The sequence below is a fragment of the Rhipicephalus sanguineus genome, chromosome 11 (assembly GCF_013339695.2).
Source record: "Rhipicephalus sanguineus isolate Rsan-2018 chromosome 11, BIME_Rsan_1.4, whole genome shotgun sequence".
Classification (NCBI taxonomy): Eukaryota; Metazoa; Arthropoda; class Arachnida; order Ixodida; family Ixodidae; genus Rhipicephalus; species Rhipicephalus sanguineus.
The window spans coordinates 67,338,879-67,361,568 of record NC_051186.1 but is presented as its reverse complement, the minus strand read 5'-3'; the positions used below and the strand labels follow the sequence as shown (position 1 = coordinate 67,361,568).

The window sequence follows — 22,690 nt, the reverse complement described above, 5'->3', positions numbered from 1 at the left end:
TTGTGCGTAGTCGACACGGCTCGCATATCTACAGAGATATTCCGTAATACATCGGACACGAGTACGATGTATTAGAGAGTTTTAGCACTGGGTACCGTAAGCTGCTTGCGTGTGAACGCTCTCGCGTTCCTTTGTACTCCCAGCCGCACCCATGGAGAATACAAAGGAACGCAAGGGCTTACGTGCGCAAGCCGATTTGGAGCCCCGACGCTCAAACTCTCTATTGCAACACACAGATAGTCCGGACTTCTGCGACGCCGTTCAGTTTCTTCAGTAAACGCGTCGCTGCACATGGATTTCTTACTTCTGAGACACGATCGAGTGCGATCTGGCATTTGCAGAACAGTGCATACACCGAAAGAAAGATCCTCCACTTCTGGAACACGGAGAGGCCGTTAATTAAAACGGCCGATGTCAACCGACTGCACAGGCACTTGCGAATTGCACAGCGGATTGCACAAGAAGCTTATGGGAAAGCTGAATCTCCAAGCGCAAATTTAGGCGCCAGATCTGGCGTCAGTCTGGTGACATCGACCCTAGAGTCCGGCAATAGACTTATATGTAACAACAAACGGAACCCTAACCGCATCTGATCCAAACGCCATTCCTGGTTTATGTCGACTATAGGCCAATAGCGGCAGCACGCTGGGTTACGAAAATTCTGTTGTATGGCGGCCCTTCGAAAAGAGTCTATACGATCCTCTGTGTGAAAAGAGAGCGTTTGAAAAAGTGACAACTTCGCTCTCCGCTTGTTAACTCTTCTTGCCGCGCCCCACTGCGAAATCTGGCGGAGCTGTTCACAGCAGCGCCTTCATTACGATGTATGCGTGCTTTTTTCCCCCAAGCACGAGTGGTGCTTCGGGGCTCCATTAAATTATATTGCTACCTTCGCGGATGATAGATGCAGTGGCGCGACTGTCTTTTAACAGCGACGCTGTTCCTAGTCGAGGCTTTCATCTTTGGGGTCGGCGTAATACTGATCACGTGGCCTATGGTCTTGCGCTGTGGCGAGAATCAGGCTCGCTAGGAAGGAGACGGCCGCGCCGTGCTGCGAGATGCGAGGGCGGAGGACGTCGAGGGGTGAACCTTCGAGAAGCGCTCCAAGATGGGGTGATGATGAGGCGCGGTGTACGGTAAAATGGCGTGTCAGTGTTCAGGAGTTAGCGCTTTCAGAATGGCGAACATTTCTCGTTCTCCCGATGGAGAAGCCTGCTGACGTGAGCGTCAGCGGCAGCTAACACAGGAACGGGTATGTAATCGCCGAGCCAACCGCGATGTTCGCACAAGGGAGGCATGAGCTATGCGCCAGCGAAGGGAAGACTTGAAAAACAGAAGCACGATATACGCTGATGAAGGACGGAGATAAGCTTCGCTGTTGCGACAGTGTTCGCGAAGTGGAGCTGACTGGATTTTTTTAGGGGCGAAGCTCCTTAAGGCGGCACCCGTTCGTCCCTCGTAGTCGTAGTCGTAGTAGTCGTAGTGCGTAACCAGTCTTACGCTTTGACCTCCAAGGTGGTGCCGGTGGGAGATTTTTCCTGTGCGTTGTTGAACAATAAAAAACTCGCAGCGTGCGCGTTAACTAAAAGCCGAATTCTTCTGTCTCTCATTCCCCATTAGCAGCCATTGGCATGTTCCAGTAGGAAACGTTAGTAGAAGTAGAAGTGTAAGTGTTAGCTAAAAGGCGACTTCTTCTGTCTCTCATTCCCATTAGCAGCCATTGTTTACCTCCAATATAGTGCCTGGTGAGATTTCTCCTGTGCGTGATTAAACAATAAAAATTTTGTTCAAAACGCCGTTGATTGATGAAATAAACCAACGAAAGACGCCAGATGTTTTGTAAAAGCAAAACGAAAGAACGCCAGATGTTTCTAAAGCAAAACGAAAAGACGCCAGCTGCTTTACGAAAGACGCCAGATGTTTTCTAAAGCAATGGTTTTCTAAACAATGAAAATTCACAGCGTACATGTAAAATTAAAGTGAGCTGCAAGTCGTCATAACTCATCGAACCTTTAGTATAAACGCGCCCGATCTCACGTCGGTGATGATGTACTGGGCAGAATTCACGGAAGATTCACGGTTTACCATGAACCTCTTCAGCTTCGCCCACTCATCATCATTCACTCCGTGGATATGCTGTGATTTTTTTCTCTCACCAACAATTCGAGCAATATTAATTTTTCTCTCACCAATTCTAGCAGACGAGATTTTTGCGAATTTACACCTACCTCTGTTATTTCTTTTGCGGCTCTGTTTGGAGCGGAGGCTGCTAGTTCAGGGCTTGATTCAAGGCTGCCGAAAAGATGGCAGTGTCAGCGTAATCGACATCGCAATATTAAGGAGAAAGCCTGAGATGCCTCATAAAACACGAAGAGTGACCGTCGGCGTGGCGTCAGAAAGAGTGATATGAAACTCATCATTTGATGACGTCACCACAAGACATAGCGGGTCAGGAAAATTTGTGAAGCCATCATGACGTCACTATGGCGTCACAATGACGTCACATAATATGAAGTCACATGATGAGGTCATCATATGATATCGTCCTTTGGACAAAGGATGATAAATCCCGGAGGCATTGCAAAACCATGTGAGGTGCAGATAGCTTCCATTGCCTCTGATCCACGAGGCAGTAAAAACCGCGTTGGGTGCATAAAAGCATCAGGGGCGGGGAGAGTGGGCAGTGGAAAATTGACTGAGAAAAAAAAAGAAGATGGGGTTCGCCTCCGAGTCGTCTTGGGCAAATGCATAACGGACCACTGTAATCGATATCGCAAAATTAGGGAGCTTTAAAACTGAGTACCCTAGACACAGGGGTCCCCAAGCTGCGTGGGGTAGGCTGCTCTTGAGTTCAGAGGAGCATCAGCGTTTGAGAGTTGGGTAAAACACCCGGAACGCCACACATGGGGAAATAATATGCAAGATGCCGGCCACACTGCGTCGTGCCCCGCGCGTGCGTTTGCGTCGTCTCGTTGGCGACCCAAGATGCCTTGGGGCCCCACGTTAGTTTTTGATCTTTGGGTCTTGGGTCAACGCGAGCGCAGAAACCGAAGACTGGCTCGGATTCTGCGCATGCTCACTTGGGGTTCGCAAATTTCGTGGGTCCCCAATTCAAATCTCTCTATTAAGGCGAAAGCCTTAGATGCCTCATCAAACACAAAAATTGACCAGCGGCGTCCTGCAGCGACCTACGCCGAAGGCGTCAACGCGATCTAGTGATGAATAAAATCGTCATCACATGATGACGCTACGATCTGATTTCATCTTGACGTCACAGATGGCCAGAACTTGTGACGTCGTCATGACGTTACATTACGTGATGTCATCACGCGCCGTCACATGATGACGTCATCGCATTACAGCGTCGCCTGGTGAAAGGCGGTGCGATCACGGATGTAGGGCAAAACAAGGCGAGGTGCAGAAATCTTGCAGTGCCTTCCATCCCGGAGGCAGTGCAGAACCGCGTTAGGTGGAGAAAGCTTTCGGAGGGGCGGGTGGGAGGATCATTACAGTCGACTGAGAAAAAAATAAGAACATGGCTTTCGCCTCCGAGTTGTCTTAGGCGAATGCATAATAGACCGTGTGATGTTTTCTCATGATTGTTCTCTCTGCAATGGTCTGCTCTCTGTCTTCCAGGACCAGGTGCTGCTGGCGCTGCCATCCCAGGCAGTAGCCCTACCGTGGCCACAAATCCAGGTGTTGCTCCGGCTGCTGCTGCTACTGATGTGTGCACTCTTCCCACCAGCACAGGCCCTGCCCTCGGCGTAGCTAACACTGCGCCACCTGCTCGCGCGGATTTCTTCGCCATTGGCCCTGGCCCAGGCTTCGGGCCTGCTGGAATTGGTGCAAATTATGGTGTTCCCACGACGGGCACCAGCGTCTCGACGCCTTTTTCTCCCGTCCTGGATTCGGAGCTCTTCGCGGACTCGGAGTCCAGGGAGGAGCCGGAGTACGAGCTTTCGGACACCACGATTTTGGACGTCAATCCGTGCCTCCTCCTGCCGCTATCGGGATGCAACTTCTTCTTCATAGTCGGTGCGTGATTTCCTTCTAAGTGAGAATGCTATAACTCGCCAGTTTTCAGTGGCGGCGTCGTACGCACAAAACCCTGCCCCGGCGTGCGTACGTATTTGTATGCACCGTTTTCCAAAAAAACTCACAGGGTCCCTTATGCATTCACCAAGGACAACTAGAACGCCAATGCCATCTTCTTCTTTTTCTTCACAGTCGAGGTATTGATCCTCCCCCGCCATCTTCCGACAGCTTTCTGCACCTCATCCGGTTTCGTTCTGCCACTGTGATCGGCCCATCTTTGAACAAGCGACAATGTCATATGATCACGTCTTCATGAAACGCCACGTCATGATGACGGTATAGTGAAGTCATAATGACGTCACGGCGACGTCACAATCGTCGGCGATCTGTGACGCCACGATGGCGTTTTAAGGTGAGGTCATCACGTGATGATTTTTCGCATCACTCGTGCTAGCGCCAGCGACGCCGCCGACGCCTACGTTGACACTGAAAGAATAAGCGCTAAAATTGACGAGCCCAAAAAGGAGAACAGACAAAGGACTGGCGCCAGTCCTTTGTCTGTTCTCCTTTTCTGTTCTTTTTGTGCTCGTCAATTTTAGCGCTTATTCTTTCAGTGTTCATGGATAACCAACTAGCCCAACAGTCTGGCCTACGTTGACGGTTAATTTTGGCATTTGAACAGGCATCTAATGCTGTCCCCTTAATAATTTATGCTCTCTCGATCGTGGGCTCATCGTTGATCAGCAGTTACTGAGATGGCAATGCAGTCCTTTGAAGAAGTCACTTGTCATGTCACGTAAATTGAATCGACTAAGAACGTCAAAGTATCTAAGCTCATGCATTCTAAACTCATGCAAGAAGTGTCGTACTGGATTGCATAACTTATTGCCTTACCAAGTATGAATCAGGTGTTCTCTTTCAACGGTTACAGAAGATGTATACGTGCGGCCGATTATTTTTTGCAGCTTCGGTAGTAGTCTTCCTCGGTGCCCTCTATGCGTACTTCGACCAGGAGTCAACCCCGGCCGCGACGTCCGCCAACACGTGGCTGGTGTACCTGTTTCTACACCTCGAGATAGTACTCATGGTCTTGTCGCTGGGCGTCTTCATCGTCGCTTCCATCGGCTTTATAGGAGCGCTGCGCGAGAATATCGACCTGCTCGACCTGTACACCACGTTGCAGGGCGCGTTCGTCAGCGCCGAAGTGGTCTTCATCGTCACGCTCTTCTTCCTCCCGCTCATCGGCCGCGAATTCGTCATCTCCCACATCACGACCGAGCTCATCGTCCACTACCGCGACAAGCTGGATTACCAAAGGGTACGTTCTTCTCACAAAAAAACATGGCTGATCCCTCCGTCATAGGAATCGGTATAACACGAAAGTGAAACGTGTCTTCACAGAAGTAGTGCGATATATGAGAGCTTGTACAATGTCTATTCGTGTTTGGCAGCTATAGCACCGTTTGACGTGGATGCACCCATGTTGACAGCATGTCTCTACGCGACGACTAACGCCCGTGATCATGATTAAACCATTGTGGTAGCTGACGGTGCGAACATATATTTGGACACAGCGAATCGTGAATCCCGCGTAAGGATGATATCAACAAGCTCATAATCAACACTGGTACCCGGTATGCGCTTCTCCAAAGCGTCGTCAATTAAGGAGAGAAACGGCACGGTGTGCGCTTTCTAGTAATGGGTAGCCAACGCCTGTGCTCATGCATACATAACACACACTGCACTTCAGCAACGCGGGAGGTAGAGGGTCGTAGCGTGAGCCGCAAACGCGTGCGTCCCGCTGGCATCTGTCTCGCAGGCGCTGCTCTCGCTCCACCAAGGCACGACATTCGCCCGTCGAAATCGCGTCCTTTCTGCAACGCATATTGCAGCAGTTTGTTAGTCGGTGCTCTCGCAATTGAAGCAGTCGGCGGCAGAGAAATCCCGTTCGTGCACGTGGACGCTGCACTACTCCGATAAGCCGACGCACGCTAATACGAATCCAAAGGCAAAGAACGTAACTGCGTCAAGGGTGCCTCGGCGACGCCAGCGCGGCCAGTCTACCTCTCTGGTTTCGAGACGCTTTAACCATGACCTCCGATATCACGTGCAATCTCGGAGTAAGCGCTAGTAAGTGTCGATCGTGAAGCATTACTTCTTTTCACCTCTCAAAGACGGCGGCACCGCCCCGCTCCGCCCGCCGCGAAAGAGAAGGTGTGAAAGATATAAGGCGCGTTCGCGCCGTGCCTAGCATCTCCCGAGTTGGCTTAGTCGGTAGAGCGTCGGGCGCTTGCCGTCGCGGCCGCAACGTCGTGGGTTCGATTCCCAGCGGGGTATCTTTTTCTTGGTTTTTTTCTTTCTTACCCGTTGGCGTCCATTTTATCAACGTCACATCCGTGACGGATGTACTTGGTGGACCCCGGCATAAAACACTTTCGTGTTAAAAAAAAAGAAAGAAAAAGTGGGCAGCTCGCACTAGTGGTGCAAAGCTGGACTAAACGGGGGACTTCGTAGCCGACACAGATCTTAGAACAAGGTCTTAATTAGGTCTTAGCACACACAGAGTTAGGTCTTAATTAGCGTCATCTTAATTAGCATAGTCTATATTAGCATGGTCTCAATTAGCCCTCTCTCTCTCTCCATGTCTCTTTCCTTTCTGTTCCCTGCTTCTCTTTCGTGTTCTTCACAAGGCACACATCTTAGAACAAGGTCTTAATTAGGTCTTAGCACACACAGAGTTAGGTCTTAATTAGCGTCATCTTAATTAGCATAGTCTATATTAGCATGGTCTCAATTAGCCCTCTCTCCGTGTCTCTTTCCTTTCTGTTCCCTGCTTCACTTTCGTGTTCTTCACAAGGCACACATCTTAGAACAAGGTCTTAATTAGGTCTTAGCACACACAGAGTTAGGTCTTAATTAGCGTCATCTTAATTAGCATAGTCTATACCAGCATGGTCTCAATTAGCCCTCTCTCTTTCCGTGTCTCTTTCCTTTCTGTTCCCTGCTTCTCTTTCGTGTTTTTCACAAGGCACACCCATTGAAGGAACGCCTACATTTCACACACGTCGTGTCAACCTCAATGAGTGTGCTTGTCAGAGGCCATACTGTCCGCCAAATTACTGGGCTATACAGAAATACTATAACCTTCCTCATTTCGCGAATGCACGTCGCCAATAGCAAACTGTCTTTATTTATAGTCAATCCTAAGATGAAGAATAGGAAGAAGAGAGCGCTTGCGCCGGCCGTGTTACTGCGTTGCACGCGCTAGGCGCAGCTAAGTTTCCCGGTCATGCGAACCGGCGGAACGAAAAGCTTAAGCAGCTACGCTGTTAAGAATCGCGACGAATGTCTCTAAGGGCAGCTAAGACAGAACTTCAGGGGAAGACGGAGACTTGAAGAGCTAAGTTCTTGAACACGTGTTGTCGCTGGAGCCAATGTTTCGAAGAGCGGCCTGGTATTCTTCAGGGGTGTCTTGAAGAGTACAATACCGCTTTGGAGAACGTTGGCTCCAGCGACACCACGTGTTCACACATTTTTAATGACTAACGCGAGAGCTGACATTCGTGCCAAACCCAGTTCATTTCCACATAATGTTTCGAACTAAAGCCAGCCGCGTTACACCCAGAAGCTGAGCAGCAAGTGTATCAAGCGGTCGACTCTGCGTGGTGTCTAATTATTGGGCTCCTTTCTGTCAAGCTGTGGACCTCAGGTTTTAGCTGTGTACAAAATTACTCGATAGCTCTGCAAAAAAAAAAAATCGAAAGAATTGAAATCCAGCATTATGGAGCTTAATGTATCAAAGTAACTCAGGCTATCACGATGGTGTAATGGATGGCTTCGGATAGTTTAGACCACCAGGGGTTCTTGAACGTCCACTGAAATCGCAGCACAGTACATGGGCTTCCAGCATTCTGTCCCTATCTAAATGCGACCGCCGTGGCCGGGATCGAACGCACGTCTTTTGTTACAGCAGCCGAGCGCCGCAACATTGGGCCACCATGTTCATTTAGAACTGAACCTGAAAATTGCGTGCAAGATATGAATGACCCCCAGCGAGCAATGACCAAGGTCCGACATCTCTTGTGTAGCACATCGGCTCTCAACAAACGCTGTATGTGGGCAAGAACGAAGAAGTGTCGGCTGGGAGAAGATGAAATGATAAACTGAGAGCCCGGATGTCAACATGAGGTGCCTAGCATTTCCTAGTTGCCCTTCCGCTTATCCCCCTTTTCAACTACAGAACCAACAAAAAACGCTAGAACTTTCAGAGATGAATCAGCGTGACTAGGAAGTATTAGTAAAGAACACCTTGAACGGTGGGACTTCACTGTGAAGCAACAAACAGGAAGTTTGCTTTGGGAGCGAGAATGAGCATTACGCATCTTTATCCCGATGACATCCGCTTTTTCTATAGAATGTAAACGTGCTGTACATTCCGAAGCCATTGAACACTCAACGCAGAATTTTTACTGTGGTTTCCTAAGGAACTCCCATTGAACTAGTCTTCCTGGACGTAAAGGTAGAATAGACTCGCCTACAAATAAATCAATTATAAAACAAATATAAAACCATTTAATCGAACCAATACGCCAGACACGCCGAGATATCAATCACTCCTATAGTCTCGTCGTCACTTCCGCAGGAATTCACTATAGTTGATATTGGCTTTGAATGTACCCGTCTTTCACGACTAAAAAATCTTGCGACGAAGCGCTTACTTCACGATCCGCTAAAACGTATATTGTAGAGAAAGACAAATTTTTTGGTGGCGTTGGTACCGGGAATCGAACGCGGGACCAACGCCTGTCCGGGGCGGTCGCTGTAGCGAGTGAGGTCACCAGGGGGCTAGCAAACGGCTGCTCGAGGGAGAACTAATCGACAATTCGAAGCATATGGTCACTGAATACGGCAAATCACATGTGCCGTATTGAGAAATGCGGATGAATAGTGATGAAGGGGAAAATTGGCACCCATCTTTGAAGCTGTTAAAGCTAGCAGTAGGACGTCCGTTGACAAAGAACCCCTGCTACTCAGTTGCCATGGCAACCGCCACAGCTGCGCGCCACCTGTGCTAGAAAATAGCCAAGTAGCCGACGCGGCGAGGAGCAGCTTCCGCCGAGCCGCCGCCATAGCAACCGCCACAGTTTCTTACACCATAGCTAAGGGACAGCGATTTGAACATGTTCAGAGAGGCAAGCTTTGCGTGTATTCCGGGTCCGCCCGTCGCCCTCTCTTGGCTGCCGCTTCTTCGGCCAAGCACGCTGAATCCACTCGCCACCGGCGTTGTGATTCCCATGCTACAGCTCCACAAGCCGAAAATTAACCAGCCTCGCTGTGCCAAGCTTCGTGCAACTTAATGCAAGCTTCCGGCATTTTTTTTTCTTTATAGCACAAAGCCATACCATGCCCACAGCCGATCTTATAACTGAGCCTCTTATACGCTACGCGCATTCTGCTGAATTACATATGTCATCGCAGGAGATCGACTACGTGCAGTCCTCTCTACACTGCTGCGGTATGACGGATAACACGTATCGGGACTGGAACGCAAACCCGTACTTCAACTGCAGCCCGACCAATCCCAGCGCAGAGCGCTGTTCAGTGCCGCCGTCGTGCTGTCGGCAAATAAAAGTACCGGACATCGCCGACTACGACAGCGGTACGGACGCGCCTAAGGCAGAAGCAGTAATGGCTAGCAAGAGTGGAGCTTACGAGAGTGGAGGTGCGAGTGCGGATGGCGATGGCTACGTGACCACACTGTGCGGCCGAGGCGTCATGAACCTCAAGGAGCAGGAAGCCTGGAAGGTATGTGCGCTCGAGCCCACTTCTGTAGCGTTTGTCTAAGAAAAAGTTCTCAAACTCACCTCAGCTAGCGGGCGGCAGTCAAGAAAATGTACTCCAGGACAGTAAAGAAAGTGAAATCGACGGGGAGGGAGGGTGGGGACGTGGTGTACCAACGTTACTAGATTAGCTTCAGTTTGCAAGCTCTTTGACCACGTCAATGCCTTGGAAATGGAGGTCGCACGCGACACAAGAACAAGCCTGGGTGCTGCTTGTCAGGTCGCAGAACATTACGCTGCCACACGCCCGCCGCTTGTGAAGCTGTGGAATAATACGCTGCCGCACTTGAAGGCGTGCACCATCGTCAGGAGCACGAAAAACATGCCGCTTCTCGGCAGGTCATAACCGTGTTTTTAGCCGGTCACAAGCAACGTGGCATATCTGTTGGTCACAACACAACACCGCTTAACACGTCACGTAATTGAAACATCACGATCAACGCACAACACCACATTACCATCAGCAAAGGCATACGCAGCGTGGTTCGACGAGCCTGAAAGTCGGGGCTGACCTACGGTCGTTCATGTAGGCTCCCTAGGCTGACCTAGAGTCACTGTATATGCTACCTTTAGGTAGCAGAGTAGCGCATAGGTCCGGCTAGCAACCACAGCTATGCGGTGAAGTCGCACTCCATTTTTGCAGGCGACATGCCTACCGCGTCGCCGATAAACATGTCTGGCGTGTCGAAGGCCGGCGATAAACATTGGCTGTCGATGACTAGTGTTAATTGAGTGAGCTGGAGCGGCGGCGTCGAGAAATACAAAAATTGGCCCGAGCGTCAGCTTCTCTGCAATGCATGGTTGCTAGCGGCGTTTGGAAAACAGATGCGCAACTCTGCTACCTAAAGGTAGCATATACAGTAACTCTAGGCTGACCGTGCAGCGAGCGCCGCCATGCGGCGGGAGACAGATGACACGCTCCACCCCGCAGTTTTCAATACGAATATCTGGGGTTTTACCTGCCAAAACCACAGTATGATCATGAGGCACGTCTTAGTTAAGTGCTCCGCAAAATTTTGACAATCTCGTGTTTTGTAACTTGCACTGACATCGCACAGTACACGGACCCTTAGCACTTCGCCTCCATCGAAATGCGACCGCCGCGACCGGTATCGAAACCGCGAAGTTCGGGTCAGCAGCCGAGCACCGTAACCGCTACACCACTCGGAAGTTTTCAAACTAAAGCTAATCTAGTTACGTTGGTTTGTACCAAATGTCAGCTGCTGAGTATTTCTGAAGGGCATTTGCCGCAAGGATTTCAATAACATATCGATGTCATCTCCAAAATGACAAGAAAATCTGGACGCCGATTCTGAAATATAGTTTTGTTTCTCGGCTATGTATCAAACACATGGTGGTCCCGCTGGGGGTGCCTCACAAAAAAAGTGCTTTAGACCAGTCAAGCCTATTAGCTCCCGAACATACTTATGAAGAAAAAATGTATGGGATGAAGACAGTCATCTGCGGGCCGGGCCGCTACCCAGAGGTCCGCGGGCCGCGTGTTTGAGACCCTTAGTCTAACCGTTACGTAGAACCACGTGCCGGTCGAACCTTGTGCCGGGTGCTGATCGCTTGACGCTACAGCAAGATCGAAGGTTGAATAAGTTAGTAATGTTTGAAGATAGGAATGTCGATGGAGCAAACTGTGCGGACAAGGAGTTATGAACTTCAAGGAGCAGGACGCCCAGAGGTTGTGCACGCTCGAGCCGGGCACCACAACGCTTATCCATCCATTACATGGCATCATGTGTATGCTGATCACCTGATATTACAGGGAGATAGAAACGCGAATAGGTTAGTCTCTTTGCTTGCTGGAATGTTGCTGGAAATGTTTCAAGAAGGAGGGAGCCCTGGCAAACATAACTCTCCTTTTGAAACTGTTATTATAGTGGTATTCTTTTTTGTTTTTGTGACCTCTTCTGATTATCTGATGTCCGTGTGTGAGGGGTCGTTTGCATCGCCGCATTATCAGTGATGAAATACATCTTGGCTACAAAAAAAAAAAAGATTGAGGCGTCCTTAATGTTCCATGTAGGTATCTAATGGCGCTAGCCCATAGCGTTTGGTGAAGTTGTGGTCGACTTGGATAGACTTTACGTAAACTTTTGGTCGTCGACTTCCATAGCTTCAGTGTACTCCTGATTCTTAGTTGGCTTTATAAAGATGCGCATCCGTTATTATTATTATTATTATTATTATTATTATTATTATTATTATTATTATTATTATTATTATTATTATTATTATCGCTTTGCTAAAAATGACTCTGGATCTCGTTCAAATACTGCTGAATTATTATCACTGCCATCACTTCACTGCCGACGAAATCGTTCTGATCTCTTATTTCTTTACAAGCTAGTCCACGGTATCATATCCTGCCCTATACTTCTCAATTGTGTTAATTTTCGAATTCCGCGCAAGTTAACCAGAGAGAACAGACCGTTTCATGTACCCGCCTGCTTCTTCCCACACTCTACCGTTCACAGAATACAATGTCTCTATAATGTTAATTTTCTTGATCTTGACGTTTTTCATAGTCCACAATCATTGTTTTTATCCGAGCTTTGCACTGTTTTGACATAGTGTGGCACAATGTACAAAGTCTTCCCTTCTCAGTCTTTCCGCATATTTGTATATATGCAATCTAATTTTTTATTCCCTGTCAATATTTCTCTTGTTGTCTTATTTTACTCCTCCCCTTTTGTGTTCATTTCTCTTTGTCTACGTGTTTTTGCTCTTTTTATTTCTGAAAACTGTCTGTATTGTATAGTTTATTTTTATTGTTTTTTTTTGCGTGCGCCAGCACAAAGACCTTACGGTTGTTCCTGGGCACGTTAAATAAATGATTGATTATTATTATTATTATTATTATTATTATTATTATTATTATTATTATTATTATTATTATTATTATTATTATTATTATTATTATTATTCAATCACGTTTAATTACAAACTTAGCGGTAACAGGACCTGAATGAAATGAATTATATAGTATCATACGTGACATCATAGCCCGTACGACATTACGCTGTGCGCAAACTTTGACAGTTAGTCTTGAGTATCTTTTTTTTCTTGAAACTTTTTTCTTAATTTGGCGCAGATTATCTACACACGAGGTTGTGGGGCGGCCATGTTTCACTACGTCGAGTCGCGGGTCATCGAGATCGTCCTCTACCTGTGCCTCGTCATCCTCGTTCACCTCTTCCTCACGACGCTCTCGGTCAACGTGCGCAAGGAGATTGCCGCACTCGTGAAGGTCTACGACAAGTACTACAAGGTGCTGAAGCCATTGCGTAATAGTATTCGAGATGGTGAATTATTTAAATATTTAGAAGAAGAAAAAGAAGGAGGTTTGACTAAATGAACGTTCTTGAACAGGTGGCGTCGCTGGAGCCGACGTGTGGACAAATGGTGTTGTCTTCTTCAAGGCTGCAACCTTGCCTTGAAGCACGTTAAAAAAAACCCAGGTGGTCGAAATTTCCGGAGCCCTCTTCTACGGCGTCTGTCACGATCATAACGCGGTTTTGAGAAGTTAAACCTCAACAAATACTATTGTTATTAACCTTGCCTTGAATATTTTTAGGGGTTGAGTGTGAAATAAGGCAGGAACAAATTGAAGAATTACGCACACAAGCGCTACTGACAACAATAAGCTTTATTTCCTTCACCAAGCCTACAGATGAAACTGTTTTGCGCATGGCAGCCACGTGAACACTTTGCTGTACGCGAGATAACCAGAAGAAGACAATTTTTTTTTCCATCGGCTACAAGGCAAATGTTTCGTGGGCACAGGCAACTGAATTGCAAGCCTCAGCGCACCACGCGCAGAAAATTCAGTTCTTTTGGACTCAACGACAGTGAGGTTTCGCAGACACATGCGTCACCGAAATCACCTATTTGTCCAGCTTCAGTTATTACTCTGGTGCTTTAAGACTTACTCCTGCTCCCGACAACAGTCTAATCAAAACTATCGCAGTGGAATTTGTGGCAGTGTAGCGCAGAAACACATCAGGTGAAATTTTTCTATCTCAAACGGTCAAGAAAAAATCACACCATTTCCCGCTAAAGGGACCATGAGGAGATGCGAAGCAGTGTTTCGGCATGTAGAGCCGCGTTTCAGAGGGGAGGGGAAAGAGGGAAAGGGGAGAGGGGAAGGGGAGAGAGGGAGGGGTAAAGGGAAGGGGTGGTGGGCAGGGAAGAGGAAAAGTGGAGAGAAGGGGAAGGGGAAGTGGAGAGGGGCTGCGCATGGGCAGGGAAGAGGAAAAGTAAGGGTGCGCATGCGCAGTGCGCAGTGTCTAACTGCTTCAAGATCTAAAATTTTTTGCTTCACATCTAAAATTTTTTTGGCTTGTTATGGTTGTTGATTTTGTGTGCGGCGAAGGGTTCACGTGGCCTTCGTGTGCAAAACAGGTTTATCTGTCGATTTGGTGAAAGAAATAAACTTATCGTTATCAGTAGCGCTAGTGTGTGTCTATACGATCTTCCCTCTTTCCTTGTCTTTTTTTCACGCATGAAAGCATGACGAACCAACAAGCGCGCATAGCCACCCTTGCCTTCAAGAAGGCAAGACCACTTGTCGAGACGTTGGCTTCAGCGACACCCCCGGTTCAAGAACTTACATCTCTTAACGTTAACCATCGACGTAGCTTGAAAGAAGGAAAAAAAAATGTCATATACCAGAGTGTCACACAAAACTACAGAGAAAACCCGAACGCATTGCTCAATAATCTTCGCGGTCGCAGAAAAAAAATCGCTTAATTTGAGCTCGTACAATCCACAAAAGCGCAAATACAAAGCACGTTGGCAGCATGTTAGACTCTCGGTAGGTCGTGGGGAAAGCTTTATTAGATATTTGAGGTAGCAAAATCGGAATAAGGGAAGGGGTAGAATCGGAAGCAGCGGGTAGGTGGGTCCCTATTCGAGTACCTTTAGTGATCCTGGCTACATGCTTCGCGTGGTCCAAGAGGCCTCTTTGGGCCTCCAGGCCTGGCCGAGCGAGCAGGATCTCTCGCGACTCTCTAGTGTAAACACGTAATGCTCTCGGTAACAAATTGTAGAAGAACGCTCGCTACCCACTCGGTAAGCCTGGTCGAGCGTTCTGTTTGCCGTAGCTATAATTTCGTGTGTTTCCGTAAGATTCTGACTGAAATTTAAGTTCATCTTGAAGCTGTTTATTTACCACACAATGCGCGAAAAATTGCACATGACATGTGGTTGGGAAGGTATGAAAAAAACTGGAAAGATATAGCTTGACTGACCCCACCTCCCTGTACGCAGTAGCGGACAATTTAGCAGCAGAAGCAAATAAAACATGTATGTACGCAAGGACTGTTGGAGTTGCAATACTAGTTTGTTAAAGAATAGCGGACACTTACGCAATGCCCGTAAAACATGCACAGGAGGAACTAACAGCATGGCAACAAAATTCATGGCAAATACAGTAAACATCGTTAATTAGAAACCGGTTAATTCGGAAAATCGGAAATTCGGACGCGTTATCTGGTCCGGCCAAGGGTATGTATTGTTAAATGGCATGAAACTCTCGTTAATTCGGTCATATTTGGCCGCAATCCGGTTAATTCGGACGATTCTCGGAGCACGCCGAGGTCACCGCGCCGCGAATATGCGACGCCAGGGAGACAAAACGGCGTTCGCGGGCAATCGAAACGCGGTGGCGCAGTCTACATCGCCATCGTCATCAGCGCGAACCGCACGGTAACTAGCGACATTTCCGGTTAGCGCGTTTCGGTTCGTTAGCACACGAATCTCTTGAGCCGCGGTCATTTTATGAACAAAGTCGCGGTTGGCTAAAATTGCGGCTTTTACACTACTCTTATGAAAAGTAAGTACATGATTTAGGTATTCATCAAGAAAATGAAACTGTATTGCCGTAATAGACAATTGTTTATTATTTTCTTGATACTTTCGATAATTCGGAATTCGGTGAATTCGGCCATTTTTTCCGGTCCCGTGAAATCCGACTTAACGATCTTTTGTATATTTCAAATACGTGGATTCCGCAAGAAAGCATACGGAATTATTGGAATGGCTTAGGGAACGCTTCATTGGTGAAAGCACTAAGTTATCGACCCAAGGACTATACTTCTCGCAAGACATAATGCGTCGCCGTGCGCATAGGCGTGCGCAGGGGGGGGGCAAAGGGGGCGAGAAGGGGGGGCGCAAAGTCAGCCCTATACATTGTAGGGGGGGCGCAAAAGGCAGCCGCATACATTGACATAATAGGGAGGGGGGGCGCTGCGACGAACCTTCGCCCCCCCTGAAGGGCAACCCTGCGCACGCTTATGGCCGTGTGGGAAGCACGCATTAAATTGCCTTGACAATCTCAGTCCATTCCGTTGTTCCTCCCACCCTGAAGCTTTCAGCACCTAGTATGGTGTTGCACTACCTCTCCCATCAGTCCACTTTCACCATGCGACGATATCATCTGCCAACGTCATCATGTGACGTCACGTGACAACGTTAGGATGACGTCATCAGTTTCAACAATCTATGAAGTCGTGTGGACGTCACAGGAAGCCATTCCCTCTCCACACGCCTGTAGTTCGGAGGACGTCACGTGGCTTTGCATGTTCAGGCGTTCCTTTAAACATTCATGTTACGCTTACTCGATCGCGATGTTCATTGTAGGTCGTCTACCGCGGCCAGAAAAGAATGAAATTGGACGAGGAAGCTACGACAGGAAGGACATCCCCACAGGGCCCCCCTCTGGTGGCCTCGAAAGAAGCTCGTCTGCAAAGGCACCGCCGACGCTACCTCGACGCCCGGCCGCCATGGAAGGTTGCTTCAAATGGTGCGTTTAGCCTTGATGATGACTTCATTTACCCACAGTACACCCTACCATAACTCCGCATGCACTTTGCGCTTCTTGTCAGACTGCTTCATCACCTAGGTTTTACAGGCAGACAGAACAGAACAAACTAAACAGAGTACAGAACATACATACTACCATACATACATACATACATACATACATACATACATACATACATACATACATACATACATACATACATACATACATACATACATACATACATACATACATACATACATAGAGATGCATGGATGGATCGTCCTTCCTTCCGTCCTGTGACTTTGGCCAAGAGCAGGCAACGGTATTCAGTCATAATTATGTTGTGCATGCCACACTCGCTGTTGGATGAACACGATAATGGTGCTACAAAATGTCCAATAAATCAGTTGGTATTAAAGAAAAGTTAAGAAATTACGAAGATGTGTATTAGAGCAGCTATAACGTTGCACGAGATTTTTCTTCTTATCACACACATATGCGGGAACTTACCACTAGTTCGCAGCGCTTCACTAATTAACTTATTCTTATAAATAATACGAAGCTTTTCATTCATTATTGCACGTTCTCATTGGCCCTTCATGACTATGTGCTCAGCATCGTGATTGTCTTATTTTTTTTTCTTATTCCGCATACGGAATTCTCGCTGCGTTTACACCAGTCCTTTACAGGATGCCGACAATGACTGGCTCGAAGCTTAGAGGTGATGCCTGCAAAAATTTTAGTGTTTGATGTGTACCACTTGTAGAGTTTCATTTGTTCCCTTGAAGGAAAGAAGTGGAAATTTCAAGGGCCCGTTTTTCTTATACACAATATCAATGAGCACTAACAGACAATAATGCCAAGGATTGGCATTATTGCGCTGACTGACGCTCCCACGTTTAAATGCACATATATACCCCATAAAGTGGACGGGGGGATGGCCGCCGTGGTAGCTCGGTTGGTAGAGCATCGGACGTGTTATTCGAAGGTCGCAGGTTCGGTCCCTGCCCACGGCAAGTTATCTTTTCGTCCACTTTTCTTTCTTCACATTTACATTACATTTACTACTAATAACATCCCCTATACTCTCCTTGGCATTATTGCCTGTTAGAGCTCATTGATTTTTTTCCTCTATTATTTGACTTCAATGTAAAAGTGATAATACCCTTCGATTTTCTTCTTCCAGCGGCAGCAAACAATTTATGACAAGCCAGGACGCACCTCATTCAAAAAGCGGAGATCTTGATGTCCGCTTTTATACACATTTCTGTTCACGTCGCCCGACATGCACTGGATGCGCGAACATAGCTTTACCACGAGCATCATGCCATGATCACGTACATCGTCGGCTGTAATTGCATCGCGCTGAAATAAACGTTCTAATTATTTACTTTACCGCGAGAGAAGTTGTGGGAATATAACTCTTTAAGGGCCAAAAACTCCTCCCAAGCAATGCAGCTGGAGTCGACGTTTAGGCAAGGTACGTGCCATCACGAGGGCAACCAGTGGCGTTGCTTTGTCTGACACTGTCTACGGAGACATTCCTATTCGACGAGTTGTCACCGTTCCATATAACACGTCACTGGGTGTCTGGGACGGAACAAGAATGGCAGTACCAACACACTACAGCCTATAGGCGAAGGCCAGTGGTAAATCAGGCTGCAGTATTCCGGTTTCAAGGACCAGCGACAGCTGGGTGCACGTCATATGCGCATGCCGGGTTCTCCAGCAGGGCGGGGGAGGGGATGAGTAGAAAGTTTTTCCGTAGCTCACTCTCTCTCGTTGCCCGAGTCCGATAGAAAACTATGTCCTCAATGGATGAAAAAATGAAATGAAGGAATGACGTGCTCCTCACAATGGTCCATCATTGGTCCCTGGCTTTTTGGGGGTAATGGCGGCAAAGGAAGGAAGGAATAGGAGAGAAAGGAAAGGCAGGTATGTTAACCAGTCTAGAAGCACCGGTATGCAACCCTACACTGGGGGAAGGGATGGGGGAGATATAAGAGAGAGAGAGAGAGAGAGAGAGAGAGAAGGAGAGCGGGGGACGCACGCACAAAAAGTATAAAGATAGAGAGAGAGAGAGAGAGAAGGAGAGCACACACATATGCTAACGCACAAAAAGTTAGTCACACACATATGCTAACGGTGGAAGTCTTGCCTTGAAGAAGTTGAGCTATATCGCCGGTTCGTCGCCTTCATTCCAGTCTGATGCCTTGATGGTTTCTGCCGTCATCGGTCAGGGATTGAGCACTGGCTTCGTCGCCTTCATTCCAAATGGTTTCTGCCGTCAGCGACTGCGAGTGATTTCTCTGCGCATCTATACGTAGCGAGACAGCCGCAGAAGATGCGCTGTAGTGTCTCCTCGCTACCACAGTTTTCTCAAAACGGGTGCGCATTGTAGCGAAGACAGCCGCAGAAGATGCGCTGTAGTGTCTCCTCGCTAACAGTTTTCACAAAACGGGTTGTCCGCCATTTCTTTGTGAAAACCACTCAACCATAAACGGCAAAGCAGAGTGACTTTGTGAAAACCACTCAACCATAAACGGCGTAGTCAGAGTGGTGTCTGAGACATTTCGTGGTCGGGCAGTGGCGGTGATGGTTGTGCAGTCTGCTTGCTGTATTACAGTAAAGGAGGAAGTGGTCGGGCATTTCTTGTACCCCTATCAAGCGGTGATGGTTGTGCGATGCTGAGCTTGCAGCTGTGGCGCGCAAATTCTTGGAATGGAACATGGGGTCCTGGAACGCACCTTATCTTAAAAAAAAATTTCGTGGCCATGATCCTGCGCACTAAACAATGCCGTGACAGGCCCGACTGAATAAAGGTATGGGTGCCCCCTTTTAGTTGTGTAAGAGGGGGCTAGGGGAGCGCCCCGTGGCGCCCCCCCCCCCCCTGTGCGCATGTCGATGGTGCACATGGTTGTGGACATCGCAGGAATATAATTTTCCTACCCACCCAGGCTCCGCCTTTTCTAGTTCTTGATACTAGAACTTGGCGAGCTCCGTAATAAACGCTGGTTCTATCTCTCGCATGCATTACGTTTGGTACGATTATTTTTTGGCCTGTAGCTACAGTGTCAGCAGTTTTATGAAAGTGGATTCACGCGTGCAACAAATCTCCCTTGGTATCAATTATTAAGCCGAAGGTCTTACAGGCCTCATCAAACGCGCAAAGTGACCATCGGCGGCGTCCGCGGTTGCGCCGTCAACACGAGTGATGCAGAAACTCATGTGATACCTTCACCCTATGATGTGATCATGGCGTCGCAAGTTGCGAATATTTGTGACGTCGTCATGAAGTTAGATGCCAAACACTGTGAAAGTCGCAATTCTTCATTTTTTTTTGTTAGCCAAGCGTTGCGATGTGGATTGACGTCTCTCGGCACTTCGATTAGTTCTGCACATACAGTGGGCTTACCAAACATATCGACTACACTGACACCCTAGTGGGTAGCTTACAGTCTGACGTAACTTCGGCACTCATGTTAGAGCATAGACGTCAGCTTTATTGAAATGTAGTGCACGCTACGGCGTCTGTCAACGCGAAGTACAGTGGAATGCCGTGGCACAGTGGTAATCACTTGCCATTACGCCAAGTCAGAATTCGTATAGTATTCTAAATCATCCCCCGGCCTTTTCCCTAAACACACACATAGAAAAGATCTGGATTAGTTCCCTGTAGCACGTTTTTTGCATACAGTGCGTTTCAGTAAAACGAAGTGGATCTGAACGCGCAGCTTAACGCATGCAAAGTTCGTAGCGCAGAGATTTGAGAGCCATTATCCTTAAAGAGGAGTGGATGAAATGCATACACGGTATTCCACAGTTCGCGCTTTATTAGTGGCGCTTTGCTTAGTGGTCACACGAATGAGCAAGAACAATATGCGTTATTATCGCAGCGCAACTGCTTTCCGCAGTTTACAAATAACAATTGTGCGAGGGATACGTAAAGTTCTAATTTTCTGATGAACAGGTTTCAACTCGTAGTATTTTCTCTTCTGATGCTAAAACGGATTTGTCAACCATATGATAGGTCTAAATTCGCGCTAATAAGAAAGAGACCGCCCGTGTCTCTTTCTCGGCTGGCCTCAGCGCATCGTCTTGCTTGCGCCAATCGCGAAGTTTCTGCTCGCGCATTGCTTTACGGCGTCCACTTTCGTCGCAACAAGCGCTTCGGTGACGACGTTATTAAAGTTGCTGCGGCTTCTCGTGTGCCGAGGAGCCACAAGGGGGCGGCAGGGGCGCTGTACTGTGCCTCCTCCAATCAGATGCCTCGCTGGCATCACCTCCACAGCCGTCGGAGACACACCTCGCATACGGTTACACATGGGAGTGTGGCGCACCATGTGGGCGGGCGCGGAGTGCTTACAGTTCGGTGCCATCATGCACGTGTAGCCTGGTTGAGGTAATGCCGAAGGGGAGCAGCCAGGGTGGATCGGGCCGTGCGCTCTTCCGTGACACGCTTCGTACCTCATGTCACATGCGCACTGGTGGTATCCTCTCGCGCTGCCGCAGTCGACGGCGGAGAGTGGGCTCACGTCTGAGCGGCTAGTCGGAATGATCGTTGCCGCGCTGGCAGAGAGTTGCGCGTCTTGCGAGTGAGCTCGGATATGTGATGATAAGCGTGGCATAACGGGAATCGGGACGGGAACAGGCACGGCAATCGGAAACGGAGGCGGCGGAGCTCGCATGAGCATGACGGGTTGGGATCGGCGCTTGCGTTTGATGGGTACCGGACACGGTTCCTCGAGCACGATGTTCAATTGCGCGGGTACTGGCGGCGTCCCTTCGGTCTGCACGCTGGTGTGGGAACGCGAAGGTACTGGCGACGGCGGTGTCGCTCTCTTCTTCTTTCGCTTATATTTCCTTTTCTTGGTACTCCGAAACCGCTTCCTGGGCGGCGGCTTTCTGACGCTCTTCTTCTTTGGTTCACCCACGGCCATGAAGATAACGGCGACAGCGGCCGCAGCGAGAGCAGTTGCAAAGCCAACAAGCACAGAGATCACCATGGCCATCCAGTGCGCTAGCAAATCATCCGTGAGAAGCGGACAAATCGACGTCATGTCCGTGCTTATGATCTTGTACGGGTAGAAGCAATCGCCGATGACATTTTTCCCGGCTGACCCTGCTGCGGGGACGACGGCTGGCTGTTTCTGCGGCGGTTTCTGAGCTTGAAACTCTATGACTGCGTCGTCCGGCCTGACGATCATCAACTTGCCCGAGTCCTTTTTTGTTGGGCACTCCTCTAGATCCTTTATTGGTGCCTTGCCCTTCGCCCTGCACTTCTTCAGCAGGGTGCTTGGTATCAGGCGACAGAAAGGATCGGGCCTGCTAGACAGTGGCCAAACCATTCGGACGCTGTTGTCTAGTATGGAGTACGAACCGTCGCGGTACGGAGCGCACAAGTACGTATCAGCGAGCACGCAGACGGGCAACCAGCGCGCGATCATCGGAAGTGCTACGCCTAAGTGAGCGCAAAGTAGCACTGTAGCCGCTACGGCTGCGAGTGCCACGAAGACGGGACTCTTGCGACCTTTGGCCAGGTTAGCCGCGCGCCGCCTCCAGGCACCGCAGGCGAGCAAAGCCGAAGTGATCGCTACGGCCAGCGCGAAGCCAAGAATACCCATGTGAAGCATGCTCGCGACGCCGGTCAGCAGCGACTTCAGGCCCGTGTAGCCCGCGAACTTGTCTTCCCATCGGGAGATGTTGCCGCGGAGCCACTTAATGCCCTCCATGGTCGTCGCCAGGCTTTTGTCGAGCTCTGTGTGGGCACCTTTGGCTTCCTTCAGCATCTGCACGGTTAGGGTGGTATAGTTTCCAAGAATCTCGAAGGTCCACTCGTATGCCATGGGTATATGTTCGACGAGACCGTCTTTCATGCCGTGCCATGTGCTCAGCATGTCCAACAGACAGATGAGCTGGATGCCGGCGAAGATCAGCAAAATGAGATCGCAGAGTAGCCACGGTATAAAGCCTACGGCAGCCGCGAAGCGTCTCAGGCAAA

The 22,690-nt window shown here is 48.7% G+C and overlaps 1 non-coding gene across 1 annotated transcript; it reads left to right on the top strand.

Annotated features, from left to right (window-relative positions):
• The first annotated feature begins 17,632 nt into the window (after positions 1–17,632).
• On the top strand, positions 17,633–17,705 carry Trnat-ugu (transfer RNA threonine (anticodon UGU)). The gene has a single exon. It is a non-coding gene; the product is annotated as a tRNA-Thr (tRNA).
• The last annotated feature ends 4,985 nt before the right edge of the window (positions 17,706–22,690 follow it).